This window comes from Odocoileus virginianus, chromosome 13 (assembly GCF_023699985.2).
Source record: "Odocoileus virginianus isolate 20LAN1187 ecotype Illinois chromosome 13, Ovbor_1.2, whole genome shotgun sequence".
Classification (NCBI taxonomy): Eukaryota; Metazoa; Chordata; class Mammalia; order Artiodactyla; family Cervidae; genus Odocoileus; species Odocoileus virginianus.
The window spans coordinates 9986380-10010778 of record NC_069686.1 but is presented as its reverse complement, the minus strand read 5'-3'; the positions used below and the strand labels follow the sequence as shown (position 1 = coordinate 10010778).

At 38.2% G+C, this 24399-nt stretch overlaps 1 protein-coding gene across 7 annotated transcripts in view; it reads left to right on the top strand.

The window, feature by feature from the left end:
• UBE2E3 (ubiquitin conjugating enzyme E2 E3) overlaps positions 1-24399 on the top strand; it is a 91310-nt gene that overhangs the window by 55180 nt on the left and 11731 nt on the right. The window contains exon 4 of one of the 7 annotated variants that reach the window (XM_070475930.1): positions 10050-10446. The exons of 5 other annotated variants lie outside the window; for them this stretch is intronic. The gene's annotated coding sequence lies outside the window, so the exon portion shown is untranslated. Of the gene's footprint in view, positions 1-2365; positions 3518-10049; positions 10447-24399 lie in introns of those variants that run through there. One more of the 7 variants, XM_070475932.1, reaches the window with a different exon arrangement.

Genomic DNA, 24399 nt, shown 5'->3' with positions numbered 1-24399 from the left:
TTTGCATCTATATTTTTTAAGCTTTGTATGAATTCATTTTTATTATCTCTAAAGGATGATTTTCTTTCTTTTTAAAAAAAATTCCCTTTCCTTTTAGTTCTTTATCTCACTGTAATTGTCCACTAGGTCATATGTGGGTTTCCTGTCTTAATCGAGGCTTTGAAGTGTTGCACATTTTCATCTTTAAAAATGGCATTTAGCTATATATAAATATGTAATTATGACTGATTCACATTGTATCACAGTACCAACACAACATTGTGTGGCAGTTTTCCTCCAATTAAAAAATTAAAAAATGATGTTTGATGTGTATGTTTGAAAGATTACTGTTGATCATATCAGTTAATGAAATCCTGTTTTCTAATTTTCTAAGAAGATATTTTTGTTGTTTGTGGTGTTCTTATGTAAACTCTTCATTTGGTATTAAAATTTCCATCAAATGTTTATTTGCTTTATGCTTCAAAAGAAGTTGTGTTCTTTCTCTAATCTGTTAATATGAGAAATTGCATTTGTATATTTTTCTAATGTCACACTAGCTTTGCATTCCCAACTTGGTCATGATATAAACTTTTGGAGATGGTTTGTTATTAGGAGTTTTGCATCTATGTTCATTGATGAGATTATCTTTTAACTTTTTAAAAAAATTCTACTTTATTAGCCTATTTTTAATATCAAGTTTATATTGGCCTCAGAAGAAAATTTTTGGTTCTTTAAAAAGTTTTAAAGTTGGAGTGATACTCTACTCAAAATTTAATAAAACTCTTCTGTAAAGCAATATTTGGACCTTGTAGTTTTATATTTGGAGTGGCTTGGCATAACAGAAGGGTGGAGATTAGCTACCAATTCACTTCCTGTATTCTCATAGTCTGCTTCTTTTGATAAGTTCTGTTTTTCTAGGAGTAAGACCATTTGTCTTGTTTTTTTTTTTTCTTTTTCATGTTTATTGTTTGTGCCCTTCTTTCAGTCTCGTCAGAGGTGTTTATATTTTGCTAGTCTCGTCCAAAACGTTTTATTTTTCCCAAATTATTTGTTTATTGTCTGCATCAGGTGTTAGTGGTGGCATGCCAGGGAATTCCCTGAAGCATTTATCCTTATAGCTTTTGGGTTTTGTCTTTTAAAAATACCTTATTTCTCTGTGTGTATGTGAGAGAGAGAGAGAAAATTCAGTTTGACGGTCTCTGAAAAGTAATTCGTTTATATTGATTGAATTGGGGTTTGTTTCTACCGTTTACTTAGGACATCCCGTTTTTCTATCCTTTCTGTCCCTGTCTCACTATTACCTCTTGTACTTCTTTCTCCCTTTTTAAGTTTATTGAAGGTTTTTTTTACGGGCTTATTAGTTTCTCTTTTTCTTCATCGGTTCCGTTCAGTTGCTCAGTCGTGTCCTGCTCTGCAGCCCCATGGACTGCAGCTCCCCCTCAGGACGCCTTCACTCTTTCCCAGCATCAGGGTCTTTTCCAATGAGTCAGTTTTCCTCATATTTTTCCTCTTTATCTGTTTTTGGAAGATATGCACATTATTTTCTTATGGTTCCCTTGAAACTTTACCATGTATACTCAAAGAAGTAGACCCCCTCTCATACAGTACAAGGATTGTGGAACATTTTAACCCCTTTCCGCTCCTTTTCAGCTTCGAAATGGTTCCAGACTTTTTAAAACTCCATTTTTTTTAAACTCCATTGTTTCTAACTCATTTGCCAGGCTCACAAATGCCACTTAGCAAATGCCCTGTCACCTTTGCTTGTCATTCAAGAGTTACTTTCTGCAGTGGGAAACCTGCTCCAGGGAACGGAGTCCATCAGCAAAATCTGGAAGCCCAAAGTTGCTGATGATCAGCCTCCTGAGGCTTTTCTTCTCTGAAGAAGCAGAAGCTTCCGGTGCTGCTTCGAGCGTATACCTTGTTCAGTTTTCCTTGGGAGACATCTCTGACAAAATGAACTCTCCTATTGAAGTATATCTTACAAAAGCTAAAGCAAACCTCATTTCAAAGGAAAAGAAAAATAGAACATGCCCCTACTTATTCATCTAGTAGCAATTGTATGAAATAACATATTAAACATGAATTTTTAATTGGTGACATTTATTTCTCTGCAGAGTCAGCTTCTGCTATCTGATAAAGATTATATTATTCTTTCATATCTAGAGACTACAGAAAAAACCATTTAACTGACTTATTCAAATGACCCCTATCAAAGGAAACTGCTGTAACATAGATAATATAAATAGGATAATGACATTCCAAAAAATATTGGAGGGGGAATCATTTTCTGTTTTTGAATATGTTCTCTGCATCTTAGAATTTTCTCATTTCTGTGCATTTCTTTATTAACACTGTCAATCTTCTTTACCTGGTATTTCTTTTTCAGTCTCTGAAAATGTGAAAGAAAAAATTTCAAGTGTGTATCACCATAATCTGAACATGCAAAGGAAACGAGATTGAAACCGTTTAATTTTTAAGTGTGCTTCCTTATTCTCATGGGAAATAGATGGAGAAACAGTGGAAATAGTGTCAGACTTTATTTTTTTGGGCTCCAGAATCACTGCAGATGGTGATTGCAGCCATGAAATTAGAAGACATTTACTCCTTGGAAGCAAAGTTATGACCAACCTAGACAGCATATTAAAAAGCAGAGACATTACTTTGCCAACAAAGATCCGTCTAGTCAAGGCTATGGTTTTTCCAGTGGTCACATAGATGTGAGAGTTGGACTGTGAAGAAAGCTGAGCGCTGAAGAATTGATGCTTTTGAACTGTGGTGCTGGAGAAGACTCTTGAGAGTCCCTTGGACTGCGAGGAGATCCAACCAGTCCATCCTAAAGGAAATCAGTCCTGGGTGTTCATTGGAAGGACTGATGTTGAAGCTGAAACTCCAGTACTTTGGCCACCTGATTCAAAGAGTTGACTCATTGGAAAAGACCTTGATGCTGGCAGGAGGAGAAGGGGACGACAGAGGATGAGACGGCTGGATGGCATCACCGACTCGATGGACATGGGTTTGGGTAGTCTACAGGAGTTGGTGATGGACAGGGAGGCCTGGTGTGCTGCAATTCATGGGGTCGCAAAGAGTCGGACACGACTGAGCGACTGAACTGAACTGAACTGAACTTATTCTCAACTATGATTCGGAAACGCTATAATTTATAGGCACATGTTTCACGTAATTTTAGGATTATCTAACACTACCTGAAATCTCTTGGAGGTAGCATGTCTCATTGTTATTTTATGCCCTTCTCAAATTTTAGTATGTATTAGAACTGTATTTCATTTTTATTCATGTTGAAGTTTCAAAGCAGGTACTGAGAGGGACAAAATGTGGCTTTTAACTGGTGAAATGATTTTAGTAATAGAAATACAACTTTATCATTGTCATGGAAATTTTACTAAACTTAAAGGATGTATAGTAATACCTGGTTTGAGATTTCTCATTTATGAAAGATAGAGAAAGGGGTCAGAAGGAAGACACTAGTATTTTATATAATTCAGATAAATAAATTCTATTTATATAAATGACAAAATCACGACTTAGTATTCCGAACTTTTAATTTGTGTTTATTAGAGCAAAAGAGCTATTTCGTTTCAGTTTGGTGTGTATATTATTTCAGGGACAAAACTATTTTCAGGAGTGAAAAGTGAAGCCGGCGAGTGAAAAATTTATAAGATACCTGCTATTCTGTGATTTGTATGATGTAATGAGATATATATATATATAGATAGATAGATAGATAGATAGATAGATAGATAGACACAGATTGTTGTTCAGTCTTTCAGTCACGTACAACTCTCTCTGACCATATGGTTTGCAGCAAGCCAGGTTTCCTTGTTCTTCACCATCTCCAGAGGTTGCTCAAATTCATGTCCATTGAGTCAGTGATGCCGTCCAATTATTTCATCCTCTGTCGTCCCCTTCTCCTCCTGCCTTCAATCTTTCCCAGCATCAGGGTCTTTTCTAATGGGTTGGTTCTTCACATCAGGTGGCCAGAATACTGAAATTTCAGCTTCATCATCAGTCCTTTCAGTGAATATTCAGGATTGATTTTCTTTAGGATTGACTGGTTTAGTCTGTACCATTGAAAAGCATAAATTATTCGGTGCTCAGCTTTCCTTATGGTCCAACTCTCACATACATACATGACCACTGGAAAAACCATAGCTTTGACTAGGTGAACCTTTGTTGGCAAAGTAATGTCTGCTTTTTAATATGCTGTCTAGGTTTGTCATTGCTTTTCTTCCAAGGAGAAGCGTCTTTTAATTTCATGGCTGCAGTCACCACCTGCATTGATTTTGGAGTCCAGAAAAATAAAATCTGTCACTGTTTCTGTTGTTTCCCCATCTATTTGCCATGAAGTGATGGGACCAGATGCCATGATCTTAGTTTTTTGAATGTTGAGTTTTAAGCCGGAGTGAAACTCTCCTCGTGCATCTTCATCAGCAAGCTCTTTAGTTTTTCTTCACTTTCTGCTATAAGGGTGGTGTCACCTGCATATCTGAAGTTCTTGATATTTCTCCCGGCAATCTTGATTCCAGCTTGTGCTTCATCCAGCACAGTATTTTGCATGATGTGCTCTACATAGAAGTTAAATAAGCAGGGTGACAATATACAGCTTTGATGTACTCCTTTTCCTTTTTGGAACCAGTCTGTTGTTCCATGTCCGGTTCTAACTGTTGCTTCTTGACCTGCATACAGATTTCACAGGAGGCAGGTCAGGTGGTCTGGTATTCCTATCTCTTGAAGAATTTTTCCACAGTTTGTTGTGATCCACACAGTCAAAGGCTTTAGCATAGTCAATGAAGCAGAAGCATATGTTATTCTAGAATTATCTTGCTTTTTATATGATCAATTTGATGTTCACAATTTGATCTCTGGTTCCTCTGCCTTTTCTAAATCCAGCTTGAACATCTGAAAGTTCTTGGTTCACATACTGTTGTTGAAGCCTAGTTTGGAGAATTTTGAGCGTTACTTTGTTCCATGTGAAATGAGTAGAATTTTCTGGTAGTTTGGGCATTTTTGTCATTGGGATGAAAACTGACGATTTCCAGTCCTGTGGCCACTTCTGAGTTTTCCAAATTTGCTGGCATATTGAGTGCAGCACTTTAACAGCATTATCTTTTCGATTTGAAATAGCACAGCTAGAATTCCATCACCTCCTCTACCTTTAGCTTTATTTGTAGTGATGCTTCCTAAGGCCCACTTGACTTCACACTCCAAGATGTCTGGCTCTAAGTGAGTGATCACACCATCATGTTTATCTGAGTCCTAACTCTTTCTAAGTCATTATATCTTCTTTTTGTATAGTTCTTATGTGTATTCTTGCCACCTTTTCTTAATAGCTTCTGCTTTTAGGTCCATAGTATTTCTGTCCTTTATTGTGCCCCTTTTTGCATGAAATCTTGATATCTCTAATTTTCTTAAAGAGATCTCTAGTCTTTCCCATTCTATTGTTTTCCTCTATTTCTTTGCATTTTATCACTGAGGAAGGCTTTCTTACCTCTTCTTGCTATTCTTTGAAACTGCATTCAGATGGGTATATCTTTCCTTTTCTCCTTTGCCTTTTGCTTCTCTTCTCTTCTCAGCTATTTGTAAGGCCTGTTCAGACAACCATTTTGCCTTTTTGCATTTCTTTACAACTTTAGTAACCTCTATCCATAGTTCTTCAGGCACTCGTCTATCAGATCTCATCTCTTGAATCTATTTGTCACTTCCACTGTGTGGATTTGATTTAGGTCACATAAGGAGATATATATATACACATATACATATGTGTGTGTGTGTGTGTGTGTGTGTGTGTGTGTGTATATGTGTGTATATAAATATATAAATATATAAAATGTCCTTACAGGTATATCCTTATAAAAATGTGTTTTTGTGTATCTGTTATACACAGACTGTTTCATAAAATATTCCTTTTCCTGGGGTATTATTTTTGCTGTTGCAATAGTTCTTAGAACAACTAATTTTTCTTTTTTATATGCAAGAATTGTCATCCTATTGATATTCTAAATATGTTTCTAAAGAGTATGAGTTCATTTAAAAATAGTTATTATTGTTAATAGAAGTTTTACTTTCATATGTTCCTAGGGTTCTTGCAGTGACAGTGTAGGGACAAGGGACACATAATGGGAAATATATGCTTATAATGAGTTTTTTTTTAATCCTTCAGTAGTCTTTAGATTCAGGATTTATTTAATGTGATGTTGAGCTGTGTAGGTATATATTAAAGTAAGTATATGGACTTATTTACACTTAAGTGCAGATATACACTCTTTTCAGAGAAGGCAATGCACCCCACTCCAGTACTCTTGCCTGGAGAATTCCGGTGAGGGGGAGCCTGGTGGGCTGCCGTCTATGGGGTCGCACAGAGTTGGACATGACTGAAGCGACTTAGCAGCAGCAGCAGCAGCATACACTCTTTTAAGTATGTATTTATACTTGTCTACATATGTAAGTCTCCAGTGTAGTAGTTAATGTCAATACAATACATTCCTTAAACTGCAGAGACATACTCTTCATTTTCTTGAGTAGTATCTTTGAAGTACCAAATTTTTAATTAACATGGACAGGATGGAAGTATTGGATATGACTGGTACCGTTTTAGACATTTTAATTTTCGCAAATAAAGAATGAAGTTTGAGGCCTCCCACTCCCTAATTCTAAGGCATTGTAGAAAGAGATAGTGATCAAGACAGTGTAGGATTGGCGGAAGGACAGACATATGTATCAGTGGGACAGAATAGAGAGCCCCAGAAGAGATCAGCACAAAAACAGTCAATTGATTTTTGACAAGTGTGCGAAGTCAGTTCAGTATGGGAAGGATTTCAACAGATGGTGCTAGAATAATTGCATGTCCATGTGCAAAATAATGAGCCTTGACCTCTGCCTCACATCATATATAAAAATTAACTCAAAGTGGGTCATGTCTGAATGTAGAGGCTAATGTAACAAAATTTCAAGAACAAAACATAAGAAATAGTTTTTATGACCTTAGGTTAAGCAGAGATTTCTTAGGCTGCAAAAAAGCATGAGGTAAAAGAACAAAACTGGGTAAATTGGACTTCATCAAAATAAAACAATTGAGAAAATGAAAAGTCAAGCCACAAATAGGGAGAAAATATTTGTTAAACCTACGTCTGATAAAAGATTTGTGTCCAGAACCTGTAAAGACTCTTAATTATATAAAAAAAGAAACCAACACAAAATGGGCAAAAGATTGAATGGACATATCACCTAGAAAGCTGTATAAATTCCAGTGATGCTTTACATTATTAATCATGAAGGAGATGTGTTTTAAAAATCACAGTGAGATACAGCTGCACACAGACTGGAATGGTTAAAATTTAAAAGTATGTATACTAAGTATCAGGGAGGATGTGGAGTCATGGGAGCTGTCACACATTGCTGTTTGGAAGGCAGAGTCGTGTATCCACTTGAGTAATAGTTTGGCAATTGGTTGTTATAAACATACACCTACACCTAAACCTGTATGCAGGTCAGGAAGTAACAGTTAGAACTGGACTTGGAACAGACTGGATCCACATAGGAAAAGGAGTATGTCAAGGCTGTATATTGTCACCCTGCTTATTTAACTTATATGCAGAGTACATCATGAGAAATGCTGGGCTGGAGGAAGCACAAGCTGTAATCAAGATTGCCAGGAGAAATATCAATAACCTCAGATATGCAGATGACACTACCCTTATGGCAGAAAGTGGAGAAGAACTAAAGAGCCTCTTGATGAAATTGAAAGAGGAGAGTGAAAAAGTTGGATTAAAGCTCAACATTCAGAAAACTAAGATCATGGCATCTGATCCCATCACTTCATGGGAAATAGATGGGGAAACAGTGGAAACAGTGACAGACTTTTTTTTGGGGGGCTCCAAAATCACTGCAGATGGCTCAGTCTTAGTACCTCAGAATGTGACCTTATTTAGAAATAGTCATTGCAGCTTAATACAAGGCCTCACTTGTCAGTTTAGTTCAGTCACTCGGTCGTGCCTGACTCTTTTCGACCCCATGGACTGCAGCACTCCAGGCCTGCCTGTCCATCACCAACTTCCAAAGTTGCTCAAACTCATTTCCATCGAGTCGGTGATGCCATCCAGCCATCTCATCCTCTGTCGTCCCCTTCTCCTCCTGCCCTCAATCTTTCCCAGCATCAGGATCTTTTTCAATGAGTCAACTCTTCGCATGAGGTGGCCAAAGTATTGGAGTTTCAGCTTCAGCATCAGTCCTTCCAATGAACACCCAGGACTGATCTCCTTTAGGATGGACTGGTTGTATCTCCTTGCAGTCCAAGGGATTCCCAAGAGTCTTCTCCATTACCACAGTTCAAAAGCCTCAATTTTTCAGCACTCAGCTTTCTTCTCAGTCCAACTCTCACATCCATACATGACCACTGGAAAAACTATAGCCTTGACCAGACAGACCTTTGTTGGCAAAGTAATATCTCTGCTTTTTAATATGCTGTCTAGGTTGGTCATAACTTTCCTTCCAAGGAGTAATTGTCTTTTAATTTCATAGCTGCAGTCACCATCAGCAGTGATTTTGGAGCCTCCCAAAATAAAGTCTGTCACTGTTTCCACTGTTGCCCCATCTATTTGCCATGAAGTGATGGGACCAGATGCCATGATCTTAGTTTCTGAATGCTGAGTTTTAAGGCAACTTTTTCACTCTCCTCATTCATTTCCATCAAGAGGCTCTTTAGTTCTTCACTTCCTACCATATGGTGATGTCATCTGCATATCTGAGGTTATTGATATTTCTCCTGGCAATCTTGATTCCAGCTTGTGCTTCATCCAGCCCAGGATTTCTCATGATGTACTCTGCATAGAAGTTAAATAAGCAGGGTGACAATATACAGCCTTGATATACTCCTTTCCCGATTTGGAACCAGTTTGTTGTTCCATGTCCAGTTCTAACTGTTGCTTCTTGCCCTGCACACAGATTTTTCAGCAGGTAGGTAAAGTAGTGTGAAATTCCCATCTCTTGAAGAACTTTCCACAGTTTGTTGTGATCCACACAAAGACTTTGGCATAGTCAGTAAAGCAGAAGTAGGTGTTTCTCTGGAACTCTCTTGCTCTTCGATGATCCAGCAGATGTTGGCAATTTGATCTCTGGTTCCTCTGCCTTTTCTAAATCCAGCTTGAACATCTGGAAGTTCATAGCCCACTTACTGTTGAAGCCTGGCTTGGAGAATTTTGAACATTACTTGAGTAGGGAGTTCTTAATCCAACATGACTTAATCCAGTACGAATTCAGCAGTTCTCCCAAGAAGAGGGAGAGACAGGGACAGGGAGCGTGCAGAGGGAAGAGGGGGTGCTGCTGACAATTACAGACACATCAGCTCAGTGAGAAACGGGGGAGGTTCTTCCCTAGCAGCTGCAAGAGGGCATGGCCCAACCAACACCTTGGTTTTACACTCCAGCCTCTGGAGCTGGAAGAGAAGAAATTCCAGTTGTTTTAAGCCACTCGGTTTGTGATACTGTGTTATGGCAATTCTAGGAAACGAGTACACCCACCGGTATCACTTACTGGCATTTACCTAAGGAAAATGAAAATGGTTTTACAGATATGTACTTTGAATATTTATAGTTTTAGTCCTAATAGCAAAAAGCTGAAAACAACCCATTGTCTACAAACTGGGTGAGTGAATAAAAATTGTGATATATCTGTATAATAGAATGAAGTATTCATTTACACCAAACCATGAATGAGTCTGAAGAGATTGTGCTGAATGTATGAGCCCAGTCACAAAGCTCTGTGTACTCTTTATTTCTACTGATACAACATTCTAGAAAAGGAAAAACTGTGACAACAGAAAGCAAAACAGTTGTTCTTAGGGGATAGGGCTGAGGGGAGATTAACTGCAAGGAGTATGAGGAAACTTCTTTGGGTGGTGGAAATGTTCCCTGTGGTGATTGTGGTGATATTACAAGGACGTGTATATATATATATATATATATATGTTGCAACCTAACCAGTTGTCATATATGTTGCAACCTAACAAGTTGTCCACTTCAAAATGCTAAATTGTTTTATAAATTATAACTCAACAGACAGCGAGAAGATCAAACCAGCCAATCCTAAAGGAAATCAACCCTGAATATTCATTGGAAAGTCTAGTGCTGAAGCTGAAGTTCCAATACTTTGGCCACCTGATGTGAAGAGCCAGCTCATTGGAAAAGACCTTGATGCTGGGAAAGATTGAGGTCAAGAGGAGAAGGGGGTGACAGAGGACGAGATGGTTGGATGGCATCACTGACTCAATGGATATCAGTTTGTGCAAACTCCGGGAAATAGTGAAAGACAGGGAAGCCTGGCGTGCTGCAGTTCATGAAGTCTCAAAGAGTGGGACATGACTTAGCGACACAAGAAAGCTGATTAATACATCTAAGAAGGAATATAATAAATGGTTCCATTGAGTATATAGTGAATATGCTTTTTTAGGTTGAATGAGAAAAACATTTAAGATCGTACAGATGGCACTTTTGGGCAGCATAAAATTTCTGATAGTGTCAATTGTACAATCAAGAAGAGCTGTATCTCAGTAACTTAAAAGTGAGTTCATGTGCTCTAGAGGAGACTTCTGGTGATGATGAAGACCTTGACGTCAAGGAATTGAATGAAATTTTAACTAAATATGAGAGTGAAGGAAAGCATTATTTGCAGATTAATTTCTTATTGGGTGATTTAAATATCTGTAAGCTAGTAATTATTTTAAATGATCATTTAACAGTTTCCTTGACTTTCCTAAAAATTGATGTGTTTAGATTAGAAGCAAAAAACCTTTTTATCTCTTTGTACCAGGAAAATGGTGGATTGCCTTAAATTCAGGCATGCATAGGGCCTTTTGTTCTACATAGTTAAGCAGAGTTGATGCATCCTCCTTCATCCTTCCATGGGACATTGAACCTTCCATGGGATGTAGTTTTGCACATTATGCTGTTTGGCATATAACCGTTCTGTAAATCTACATGTATGGTATTTTATTTCTCTCTTTATTTTTGTCTCTACCATGGTCTACAGTGCCTGACTTTTGATGTTCATAAAATAAAATATTGGTGGATAGGACAAAAATATTTTTGTAAAGAATCAGTCTTGTGCCATGATGCCTTTTATCATGCTTGACATTTACTCAACAAGCATTTATTAAGTGTTATGTGGAAAGCATTGTATTAGCTGCTTTGGGATGTATAAAAATGCTGTAACATCTAAACTTATGGTTCGAAGAAATTGTAGCCTCTATTTAGTGTAAAGTGTGGTGTAAAGGGTGAGGGTGGGTGATCACCGGTGCTTTCATGTGTGTATGTGTGCTCAGTCGCTGAGTTCATAGGTTAAAATACTGGAAAAATATGTAGTTTGATGATACAGGAAATCACTGTTCAGCAGCTGTAACATTCAGAGTTATCATAGATTAAATGTTTAACAAAACAGTTCTGAGATTTTTATAAAACTATTCTCCTTACTATCACATTGTTAGATTGATCAACAGAGTTGGACTGTGCAGTCAATGAAATAGTCTTTACCTTGGAAGAACACGGAGACTTGGATTTTCATAAGTAGACTCTTAGAGGTTCCTTCTGATTCTTCAGCACGTCTCCTTTTCTTTATAAAGAAGTACAGTGAAAAGCAATGCTTCAAAGATTCACTGGCATTTTTTTTTTCCTTTTTAAAGTAAATTGTAGAGTGCTTAATAACACTTGAGACAAAGGCCTTTACCTCTCCTCATAGGGGCTCTGAACAGTAATGGAAGCTTAGTATGAAATATCTTTTATATCAGTGATTGGTATAGCTCAATACTAGTGGTTAAAATAGATGTAGGGTTTTCTGTGAATGCCGTGAAACACAAAGATTATTAACAGTGCAAATTGTGATAGGGTTTTGTCTGTCTATGTAATAGATTTATTATATATTCTTTCCATGGCTGGTGCTTTCACTCAGTTGATTGAATGACAACCAAGACTTGAACATGAGGCAGTGTAGTTTAGGAGAGTGTTGGAATGTGAGGCAGAGGACCTCATCTCATCTGGACAGACCTTAGCGCTGTACTATTGATATTAGGTGCCTGTCCCTTAGGCAAGAAAAAGCAATCGGAAATGAGAAGATATTTGTGAAGGCTTCTATAATGTCTGTCAAAGCTAAAAAGATTAATAATAACTGAACTGTAGGCTTTATTCAAATTTTTTTCCAATAATACTCTTTTTTTTTCATGCCAGGATCCATTCCAGGATACCACAGTGCATTAAGTTGTCATGTCTTTGTTCTAACATACCAGTTTTCAAGAATAATTTAGTTTTTTCAGATGTTTGAAAATTAATATTCATTCGCCTGTTTTAGGAAGCAGAGAATATGTACTGAACATCCCTCAGTCTTATCAACCCAAGGCTGTTATTGTGTAACATGTTACCATTTGGTGCCTTCAGGAGTTGTTTAATGTTTTTATCTGCCTTCACTTAAAGCTTCTCTGCTCTTCCTCCAGCCGGTCCCCCATCTGTGTAACCTAACCAGAAAACCAAGCAGCAGTGAGTATTCGATAACTTCAACAGGGAGAAGTCAGTATAGCCTTAGGGAGGCCTTTCTATTAATTAGTTCTAATAAAGTATATTGAAAGAGGCAGGGATGATCATGGAGGTAGGAGAAATGGCATGATCAAAGTCGTTAGGAATTTTTTCAAGGATTCCAGAGGATTTCTGAACCTTCCCAGTACAATTAGTTTGCTACTTCCATTCTTGTGTTATCAGAACGATTGCTTAAAAGGGTTTGTTGAATGATTGGATATGTGGCCTGGAGAAGAAGGAAGCTTAAAACTCAAGTCTGTGTAACTGAAACGATAAGTGAAAGTGCTGTGTCTTAAAACAACATTATTTTCTGATTATCAAAATATAATTATTACAGAATATTTTATAAGACACAAAAGCAAAAATACACAAAATAAAAACTATGATTCCACTGTAGACTTTTAATGTTTTCCTCTAACTTATTTAAAATATATATATACTTACTTTTTATACATTTTGATTACCACTAATACAGTTTTGTGACAGTTCTCCACATTAATCTGTTAAGAGCATTTCTCCATGTCAGTAAATAATCATCATAATCATGATTTTTAGTGACTATTTTATAGTTCATTGAAAACCTCATCATTTAACTGTTACCATTATGTTGGACATTTGAGTTTCATTGTTAATTTGCTTTGAGCCTCCTTATACAAAAATCTTTGTCCACATCTCTGTTTATTCTCTTAGGACAGCTTCTTAGAAGTGGGATTACTTGACCAAATGGCTCTTGACACTTGTGGCTAAAGAACTTTTAAAAAGTTCACTCCTCTCTCCGCCTGTCAGTAATGTGTGAGCATGACAGTTCCTCCCACACTTGCTATCAAGTACTATAATTTTTCGTCTTTAGAAGGGCCAGGTTCTGTTTTTAAGATTATTTTGACCTTGTTGAATTTGAGGTGACAGTTGGACAGATAATTATGATGTTTAGTAAATGCAAAATATATAGTGCTACAGTTCTAGATTTAGAAACAATCTATTTGTAGTTTCTATGAAATGTTATCTCAAAGCTATATATATATGTGTGTATATATATAGAGAGAGAGTGTCTGTGTAATGGTATCTGTGATGTGTGTGTGTGTGTGTGTGTGTGTGTATATGTGTGTGTATATATATAATCAAAAAGCAGGGTATGTAAGACTGGACTTTAGGGTAGATCCAGATAATAAGAGATGGAAGTTGGGGAAAAAAGGATCTTTCAAGATGACAGAATGCAAGTGTTCATCAGTAGGAGGTTGTGGTTTCTATAAGGTCTTATCCTAAGGAGTATTTGATTTTAGCTGACTGTGCAGGAACTGCTTTTGTAGTCTCACATTTCTAACCTGGTTTCAGTATGCAGTGTTGTGCCAGTAGAACTGTTCTGTGTCACATAGATTAATGTATTCTTGGTTGTTTTAGTGAATCTTTTACTGTTTTATATTCTTTTAGATGATATTACTAAAGTCCCTGAATGATAGTCACAGGTGTTAAACTATTTAGGTCTGTTTTAAAAGTGTTTTATAGCTTGATGGTCCTAATAATATCTAGTGATGTTACTGGTTAATATTCTAGATTTAGTAATCATTATAATTGATAATGTGTTTTCCCAAATTATGTGGAATTTTTTAGATGTTACAAGGTAAACTGAGAGAAATTACTAAATATAAATAGGATTTAGAATACTATTTTACCATCTATAATTGGTCTACCTGATGCTTTTAAATCTACCTCTGCTTTGTAATTAGAGAAGGAGATGGAAATGGTAAGAAAGCAGAGGACAGGAAGAGGAGGGATCTTAAACTATCATAAAACATTTTACTTTTTAGAGACAAATGTATGGGCAAAATTACTTGTGCGTTGTATGAGCAAGAATGTTTTTGACCAGTTTCTCATTTGACCACACTTTTAAAAATTGTTGTATTCTGCTGGTTGGGCTTTCCTGGTAACTCAGATGGTAAAGAATTCTTCCAGGAATGCAGGATACCTAGATTTGATCCCTGGGTCGGGAAGATCCCCTGGAGAGAAGGGAATGGCAACCCACTTCAGTATTCTTGCCTGGAGAATTCCATGGAGAGAGGAGTCTGGCAGGCTGCAGTTCAGACACGACTGAGCAACTAACATTGCTTGCCTGGAAAATCCCATGGACAGAGGAACCTGGTGGGCTACAGTCCATGGGGTCGCAGAGTTGGACACGACTGAGCTATACTAGCACACATTTTGCTGGTTATCATTGTAGCTTTTGGAGATGGTGATGGGGGAGTTGTCCAGGGAGGCTCTCATGCCCCTGGCTGAGCCCAACAGAGCAGCATCACCTTCATAAATTCACTATAATCCAAGATGATAATGAGTTTTGGCAAGTAGATACTGTAGCGTATTAACATCTGTCTGCACCGTAGGCGTACAGAGCCTAGGTAATTATGTCATAGCTGAGTATTTTCCCATTCTTCCTGCATATCAAGCTCTCCCCCCTCCCCCAAGTCCTTTGGAATGTTTTTGGCTACACCTTATATCACCTGATGACCTTTTAAATCTCTTTTAAGCTCAGACCACACCCCACACTTTACACTGATAAGTCAAAGTCTCTGGGGGCTACAGCCTAGGGATCAGTAATTTTTAAAGCTCCACGGTTGATTCCACTTGGCAGCCAAGGTTGCAGCCCATGGGTTCAGATATAGTAACACCATCGGTGAGTTCAGTAGTTCTTAAGAGTGTTGCTTAAGCCACAGTCATCAAGACAGTATGGTACTGGCACAAAGACAGAAATATAGATCAATGGAACAGAATAGAAAGCCCAGAGATAAATCCACGTACCTGTGGACACCTTATCTTCGACAAAGGAGGCAAGGATATACAATGGAAAAAGGACAACCTCTTTATCAAGTGGTGCTGGTCAACCACTTGTAAAAGAATGAAACCAGAACACTTTCTAACAGCATACACAAAAATAAACTCAAAATGGATTAAAGATCTAAATGTAAGACCAGAAACTATCAAACTCCTAGAGGAGAACATAGGCAAAACACTCTCCGACATAAATCACAGCAGGATCCTCTATGACCTACCTCCCAGAATATTGGAAATAAAAGCAAAAATAAACAAATGGGACCTAATTAAACTTAAAAGCTTTTGCACAACAAAGGAAACTATAAGCAAGGTGAAAAGACAGCCCTCAGATTGGGAGAAAATAATAGCAAACGAAGCAACAAAGGATTAATCTCAAAAATATACAAGCAACTCCTGCAGCTCAATTCCAGAAAAAGAAATGACCCAATCGAAAAATGGGCCAAAGAACTAAACAGACATTTCTCCAAAGAAGACAGACATATGGCTAACAAACACATGAAAAGATGCTCAACATCACTCATTATCAGAGAAATGCAAATCAAAACCACAATGAGGTACTATTACACGCCAGTCAGGATGGCTGCTATCCAAAAGTCTACAAGCAATAAATGCTGGAGAGGGTGTGGAGAAAAGGGAACCCTCTTACACTGTTGGTGGGAATGCAAACTAGTACAGCCACTATGGAGAACAGTGTGGAGATTCCTTAAAAAACTGGGAATGGAACTGCCATATGACCCAGCAATACCACTCCTGGGCATACACACTGAGGAAACCAGATCTGAAAGAGACACGTGTACCCCAGTGTTCATCGCAGCACTGTTTATAATAGCCAGGACATGGAAGCAACCTAGATGCCCATCAGCAGATGAATGGATAAGGAAGCTGTGGTATATATACACCATGGAATATTACTCAGCCATTAAAAAGAATTCATTTGAATCAGTTCTAATGAGATGGATGAAACTGGAGCCCATTATACAGAGTGAAGTAAGCCAGAAAGATAAAGACCAATACACTATACTAACACATATATATGGAATTTAAAAAGATGGTAATGGTAACCCTATATACACAACAGAAAAAGAGACACAAATGTACAGAACAGACTTTTGGACTCTGTGGGAGAAGGCGAGGGTGGGATGATCTGAGAGAACAGCATCTAAACATGTATATTATCTAGGGTGAAACAGACCACCAGCCCAGGTTGGATGCCTGAGCCAGGTGCTCGGGGCTGGTGCACTGGGAAGACCCAGAGGGATGGGATGGAGAGGGAGGCGGGAGGGGGGATCGGGATGGGGAACACATGTAAATCCATGGCTGATTCATGTCAATGTATGGCAAAAACCAGTACAATATTGTAAAGTAATTAGCCTCCAACTAATAAAAATAAATGAAAAAAAAAGTGTTGCTTATTAAAATCACCTGGGAGATTTAGTCCACCATGTTCCTCCCCTCCCTCTCCCTTTATTACTTGAGTCAACCAGTGTTAACTGAAAGGAATATAGTCCATCCCCTAGATGTGTTAAGGCGAAACAAAACATAAAACAAAGGATTAGTTCATTAAGTACTCTTTTTGGGAGAAATCCTGCTTATGTAAGTGGCTTTGCATTTAACCAGCATTATTTTATGTTTCATATTTCAAGACTTCCCCGGTAGCTCAGACGATAAAGCGTCTGCCTACGATGCAGGAGACTTGGGTTTAATCCCTGGGTCAGTAAGATATCCTGGAGAAGGAAGTGGCAACCCACTCCAGTACTCTTGCCTGGAAAATCCCATGGACGGAGGAGCCTGGTAGGCTACAGTCCATGGGGTCGCAAAGAGTTGGACATGACTGAGCGACTTCACTTTCACTTTTCATTTCATGTTCATAATTTTGTGATATTTGTGCAGTATTTGTACAGCCTCTGTGAGGGCAAAGATCATGTCTTTTCTGTTCATCACTCTATTTTCAGTACCTAACAGTGCCCAGAAGCATATAGTGGCTGCTCAGTAAATGTTACAAGAATGGGCAATTAGCACTGAATTTTGAAAGTACCTTGCTTACTGTTTTATATCTATATGTACTACCTGTGATACAAAGCTTTATAATTAGTTATCCACTAAGGAAAAAGATCTTTCATATAACAGAACATAAGCAGGAAATGGATTTATTTAATTCTGAAAGATTTTTGCAGGTCAGGGATTCAGTGTGGGCTTCATAAAGTTTTGAATGAAAATGGAGTGTACAGCACAAACAATTCATACTTGGCCCTCAAACTTTAAAACAAAACATACAGGAAAACTAAAAGACAGATCTATGTTTAATTTAACCTTCATGATAAACTAGGTTAGAGCTTGGCACATTTATCAATGTGTTAGTTGTATTTTACCCAGTCATAGTAGAGGATGGTAAATTAAAATGAGACGATCCTGTTAAATATGATTGACATATAATACAGATTTACAGTATATTAGCAAAGCTTAAACTTTGGACAAATTAGTGTAAATTAATTTTGGACATTACTCTCTCTCTTGCTGTGCTCCAAACTTCATAATGTGCAAGGAATGGGGCAAGAATGCTACTTAAGAAAGAATAAGTCATTCTATGACTTACTGCTCTATGACTGTACCAGATGAAGTCTTCCTAGTCTAACATCCTTTTCAAAGCCACATTTCCCCCCATAGCTCTTCATGTAATCTCTTTTGCTTTGCTCCCATTTACTTTTTTTGTCACTCTTTACATACCTGTCATGGTCTGCTATATGTGATTTATTTGTGGTTTTGTCATTCTAAATGTCATCTCCTCATCCCTGTATTTTTCCATAATCTGGTTTATCCTCTCATCTGCAGGACTTTAGTTACCACCTGTGTACTCAGGTCTCAGAAATTTGTATCTACTCTGAGTTGTAGATGTTTAACACAGAGGAAGCTTTGACATTGTGATACATTGTGATACATCTATTTCTTGTGTATCTCAAAGGCATCTTAATCCTAGCATGTCCAAAGCCATCTTCTTCTCCATTGCCTCTATCCTAGTATCTGTATGCGTCTCTGTTGTACATCCAGAAAACTGAACTGTTAGTGATATCTCGTTCTCCCTTACCTCTTCTATTCTAAAAAACACAAGTTTGGTTGATTTTTACTTCCTAAATCTCTCTCAAATCCATTGTCTTCTCTTTATCTCTGATACCACCTTAGTCCAGTCTGCCTTCATCTTCACCTGAATTATCACAGTAGTCCACTGACATAGCCTTTCTGGTTCTCTTCTAGACCATTTTCCATACAGCAATATGAGGAATGTTTTCAAAGTGTAAATAGTAGTGTGACACCCCTGCCCCTGCTCAAAATAATTTGATGTCAGGATCTATATATAATATAGCTCAGCAGGGTCCTGCTCCCGCTTCAGTTCACCTCTCATTGCGCTCTCCCCTGTTCTCTCTGCATCCACCACACTAGACTTGTTTCCAGGCCCTGCCGGTCACCTTGCTCCTTACACCTCTGGGCATTTACATATGCTGTTTAGTGTTCCCCAGCTCTTTCCTTTAACTTTTTCCTAGTTAACCCCGCCGAGTGTTCCAAACATCATCTCAAACATTGGTTACGCTGCAAATCTTCCCTGTGCTTCCTAACTGGGCACATCCTTCTGTCACGCAACAAATATGCTTGTCCTTTGTCGCACATTCTCTGCTCCTTTGTGTGTGTGTGTGTGCATGCACACAGGTGTGCGTTTATTTGGTTACTCACTATATCCCCAGATAGGCAGTAATTTCCCTAAAGGCAGTGGCCTTTATATCTTTAGTTTTCTGTATAAGTGCTCAGCACAGAATAGAAGACCCTCACATCTTTAATGAATAAACGAATGACTTTGTTTCCATTTTCTCCATTGAGTCAACTGTGGTGAAGTGTGCAAACTTTTGCAAAAGCTCAAGCATATATTTCAGGTTCAAAGTGAATTCATATACTCAGCAAGACACAGTATGGCTTAATAAGCAATGCTGCAGACTTCCCAAGGCTTTAAATTTACCAGAAAGAGGCAAACTTTCTGGGGATGGGGAATGGGAAGATAGTTGTGAACTGCTGACAGACTGCTAGGTCTATATTTTAGTTTTCTAAGCCATTTCCCGTCTCCCATTGTCTTATATCATTTCTCCCTAATAGTAAACTCATAGTTACTTTCCATCGAGAGAAATGTGACTTTTTCCAGAGCAGTCAGGAGTAGCACCTGTTCACTTACAAAACAAATGTTTGAAGTTTGAAAAGAAATAGAAAGGTATGGTTAAGATTGTGTTCTCTCTAGATAGACTCATTGTGTCTGCCTCCACACTAGCCATGGAGAATTTGGGCAGAGCTACTTACCTGCTGTGAGCCTTGGTTTCCTTATTCGGGGAACTGGGATCTTACCTCACAGGATTGTTGTGAGGCTTAAATGAGATACACAGCATTTAATGTAGTGACCCTCGGCTATGTCGGCGATATCCAAATGCTCAGTCGGTGCACGTGGTTACTGTTGTTGCCGCAGCAGCTCTCCCTTTGGGGACATTTTTCCCCAATACAAAGGTTGCTTGGTCTACTTCATACGTATCTATTTAGCATTTGATGTACTTAATGTAATTAAATTTTTTCTACATGCAGGGAATATCCCAAAGCCCTGTCCGCCATAGATAACCTTGTTGAAGTGAGTTACTCATTGATCCCTGAGATTACCTTCTCCCCCACACTCTACTTTCCAGTGTCCCAGGGAAGGTAGAACTCTATAGTCTTCAGCCAGTGGAGTGGAAGGGACTAGGAGGAGGAAGGGTGGTAAGTGTTCGCCTTAACAACTTGGAGGGGATAATAGATACTCTTGGTGTCTTCATTAGTAAAAGTCTGGGATCTTCACATATGTAGTACTTCATTTAAAGTTATGGGGAAATTGTTTAAACTGACTGTGAGCCAGCATTGAAACTATCAGTTGTAGTAATATGGTTAAAATGTGATCCAAGTTCCAAATTAACTGATTTTAAAACAAATTTGAAGGGTATGCATCCCTTAAGTTTTCATAAACCAGCAGTTAAAGAAATGGTTACTAACTTGCTTTAATATGGAAACGTTTACTTGTTCTTAACTTTATTTGTATTTTTTTAATCAATAAACTTGATTTTTAGAGCAGTTTTATGTTCACAGCAAAACTGAGTAGAAAGTACAGAGAGTTCCCACAATACCTGCTGTCCCCACATACACAGCTTCCTCACTACCATCTCGTAACACGCGGGTTCATTTGTTAGTGGTGACATTTGACACATTGTCATCGCTCAGGATCTCTAGTTTACATTAGGGTTCACTCTTGGGTTCACTCTGGGTTTGGGTAAATGTATAATGACACGTGTTCACCATATATTGGAGGCACTAGTTTTATAGCACCCACCTGCCCATGCAGGAAATACAAGAGACTCGGGTCCAATTCCTGGGTTGGGAAGATCGCTAGAGAAGGAAATGGCAGCCTGCTCCAGTGTTCTTGCCTGGGAAATTCCATGGACAGAGAAGCCTGGCGGGGGTCCTTGGGGTCCATGGGGTCACAGACTCGGACATGACTGAGCGCACACCCAGTCAGTACAGAATACTTACACTGTCTTAAAGATCCTCTGTGTTCTGCCTGTTCTTCCCATCCTTCTCATTAAACCCTATCCACCACTGATCTTGTTACAAACTCCACAGTTTTGACTTTTCCAGAATGTCGTATGTTTGGGATCATACAACATGTATGAGTTAGATTGGCTTCTTCCACTGAGAATATGCATTAAGTTTCCTCTATGTCTTTTCATGGCTTGATAGCTTACTTCTCTTGAACACTGAATAATGTTCTACCATCTGAATGTATTAATCCCAATTTATTTATTCATTCACTGACTAAAGGCGATCTTGGTTGCTTCAAAATTTTGGCCATTATGGATAAAGCTGCTCTAAACATCCGTGTGCAGGCTTTTGCATAGACATAAGTTTTCAGCTCATTACGTACCGAGGTGCACAGCTGCTGGATTGTGTGGTAAGGGTGTATGCTTAGTTTTGTAAGATATTGGTCCAACTGCCTTCTGAAGGAGCTGTACCATTTTGCACCCCCACCAGCAGTTAATAGGAGTTCCTGTTGTGCCACATCTTCGCCAGTATTTGTTGTTGTCAGTGTTTGGGATTTTGGCCCCTCACATAGGTGTGTAGTGGTATCTTGTTTTAATTTAAAATTCCGTAGTGATGTCTTTACATTTTATATTAGATCTGTGATCCATTTGAGTTTATGTTTGTGAAGGGTATAAGGTTTGTGTCCAAATTTTTTTTTTTTTGACATATGGATGTCCAGTTGTTGGTAGCGCCGTTTTTTTGAAAAAACTATCTCTGCTGCATTATATTACCTTCATTCCTTTGTCAGAGGTCACTCGACTTTATGTGGGTCTGTTTCTGGCTTCTGTTTTTGTCCAGTTGATCCATTTGTCGGTTCTTTGGCCAGTCCCCTAGTGTCTGGATTACTGTTGCTGTATAGAGAGTCTTAAAGTTGGATAGTCAGTTCTCTGACTTCATTCTCATTCATTCATTCTTATTCATTCCTTTTCATCCTCAATTCATATTCATTCTTTGATACTGTCTTGGCTTTCCTGGGTCTTTGTCTGATCATGTAAGCTTTATGATCAGTTTGTTGATATCTACAAAGTAATGTGCTGGAATTTTGATGATTTGCATTGAATCTGTAGATGGAAAGAACTGACATCTTGACAGTACTGAGTTTTCTTACCCATGATCATAGAGTATTCTCCATTTATTTAGTTCTTCTTTGATTTTATTTGTCATAGATACTGTATTAATGTAGTGTTTTAAAAGTTTTTCATGGTGGATAAGGTCTATTCAAATAGGTCTATTCAGATTATATGAACACGTTATCTTAGTTCACTCTTCCATGGTGGCTTAGATGTTAAAGCGGCTCCCTGCAATGCGGGAGACCTGGGTTCAGTCCCTGGATTGGAAAATCCCCTGGAGAAGGCAGTGGCACCCCACTCCAGTACTCTTGCCTGGAAAATCCCACGGACGGAGGAGCCTGGTAGGCTACCGTCCCTGGGGTCGCCAAGAGTCGGACACGACTGAGCGACTTCACTTTCACTTTATCTTAGTTCAAGCTCTTTCATTCTTGTAGACATGAAATTAAACCCATGCTTAAGTAAGAACTATGTATTAGTAATTTTTAAATTTTAAATGTGCACTACATGCAGATATATTTATTTTAGCAGTTTAATGGTTTAGAATGGAACACTCACCATTATACTGGTTTTCATAGTTATGTCTGTCTTACGTCATTGTTGATATTCTTATCTCCTTGAATTTAATTCAGTTTATTTTAAGATTGCCATAGGGATAGAAACCATATAGATTTTAGTGCAGATCTTTGCATTTGGCTTAGTATGGAACAAAAAAGCTGTGTGGATAAAAGAATTGTGTTTTTAAAACAAGGATATGTATAAAATTGAATCTATTACTAAGCATTTGAAACTTCTTATGCAGCACTCCAGTTCTGTGAAAGGCTAGTGTTTATGACCCTTGTAGTAACAGTAATTGCTGAATTAATACTCAAGTGATGAGAAAATGGATTTTGCTAAGATCAGTCTTCCTGCTGCTAATGTTTAAAATAAAGTCAGTCGTTAACAATAAGAACAGCTGGTAACAGAAAATTCCCAGATGCAAGTTTGTCACTCTATCTTAACTTTCTACCTGCTTTTTACTTTTGTTTGTTTTGTGTAGAAGATGTAATAACTTATGGGAAACATGGTATTTAAAGGGAGGAAAGGGGAAAAACAGTAAAATAAAAGTACTTCTCATTTTCTTAATAGTATTTAAACAAATTTAGTCCTTGGTTATGGAATTTGGCAATTCATCTTTCTTTTTGGTGTTAGCAAATAGTGAGATTTCAGTAAACAAAGTTTCTGTTAATTCTGTCTCTGCTTTTGCATAATTTGACTCAGAACTGAAATGGATTTTACTTTTGCTATATCAGTAAATTACTAAGTAAATGAACCTTTTCTTCTGAAGTTAATTCAGGTTTACCCCACTATCTGAAAGTAGAGTGCTCCTAGGAAACCTTTGGTAAACCTAAATGACGTCAAGTGAAGAAGCAGTTACCTTAGGACATGTCTTGCTCACAATGCACAAAATAAATCAGAATAAAGCACAGATACCCACAGACAAACAGATCAGAGCCATGGAGGCTTGATGCTGAGATGCAGAGTGTAGTCCCGGGGAAGGAGGCTGTTGGTGCTGCCCTCACTGCTCAGTACGCGCTGCCTCCATGTTACATGCAAGTGAAGACTGGTCGCTATTTTCACCTCTCACCTTTTTTTGTAAAAGCAGAGATCCTCTTCAGGTCTCTTTTGGTTGATGAAAACAGGCAGGTCTTTCGTAAGAGTAGGCATAAAGTGACATAAGAATGGTATAAAGTGAATTTTGTAAAAGTTGGGGATACCTGTATAAAGAAAAAGTTCCTTTTTCACTTTTTCCTTTCCTTTTTTCATTCCCTTTCCCCTGCCATTAAACATGCTGTAAGATCTCCCTTTGATCTCCCGTTGGGCAGACCTCATAACACTCTAGTCACTTTGAATGATTAAAATACATCTGCTTTTAATGGCATAGAAAGCCCAGCCTACTGTAGGTTAAAGAGCCTGGTTCACATCTTGCAGCCTCATGGAGCTTATATTCTAGTGGGAGACAGACCAATAAATAGTGAGAGGAACAGGTAAAATACTTGTTAGAGACTGATTAATGCTGTGGAGAAAAATAGAAAGAAGGATGAAATATGTGGAGACTGTGTGTGACCTTTTAGATGAGAGTGGCCAAGAAAAGCCTCACTGAGAAGGTGGTTTTTGAGTCAGCAAAGACCTTAAGAAGGTGGTAGAGCAAACCATGTGCGTATTTGAGGAAGAGCGTTCCAGGCAGAGAGACACTGGTGCAGAGGCCCCCAGGGGGATATGTACATTGTATGTTAAAGAGACAGTTGTATAGCCAGCTGAACAAGGAAAAGAGGGGCAGATAAAAA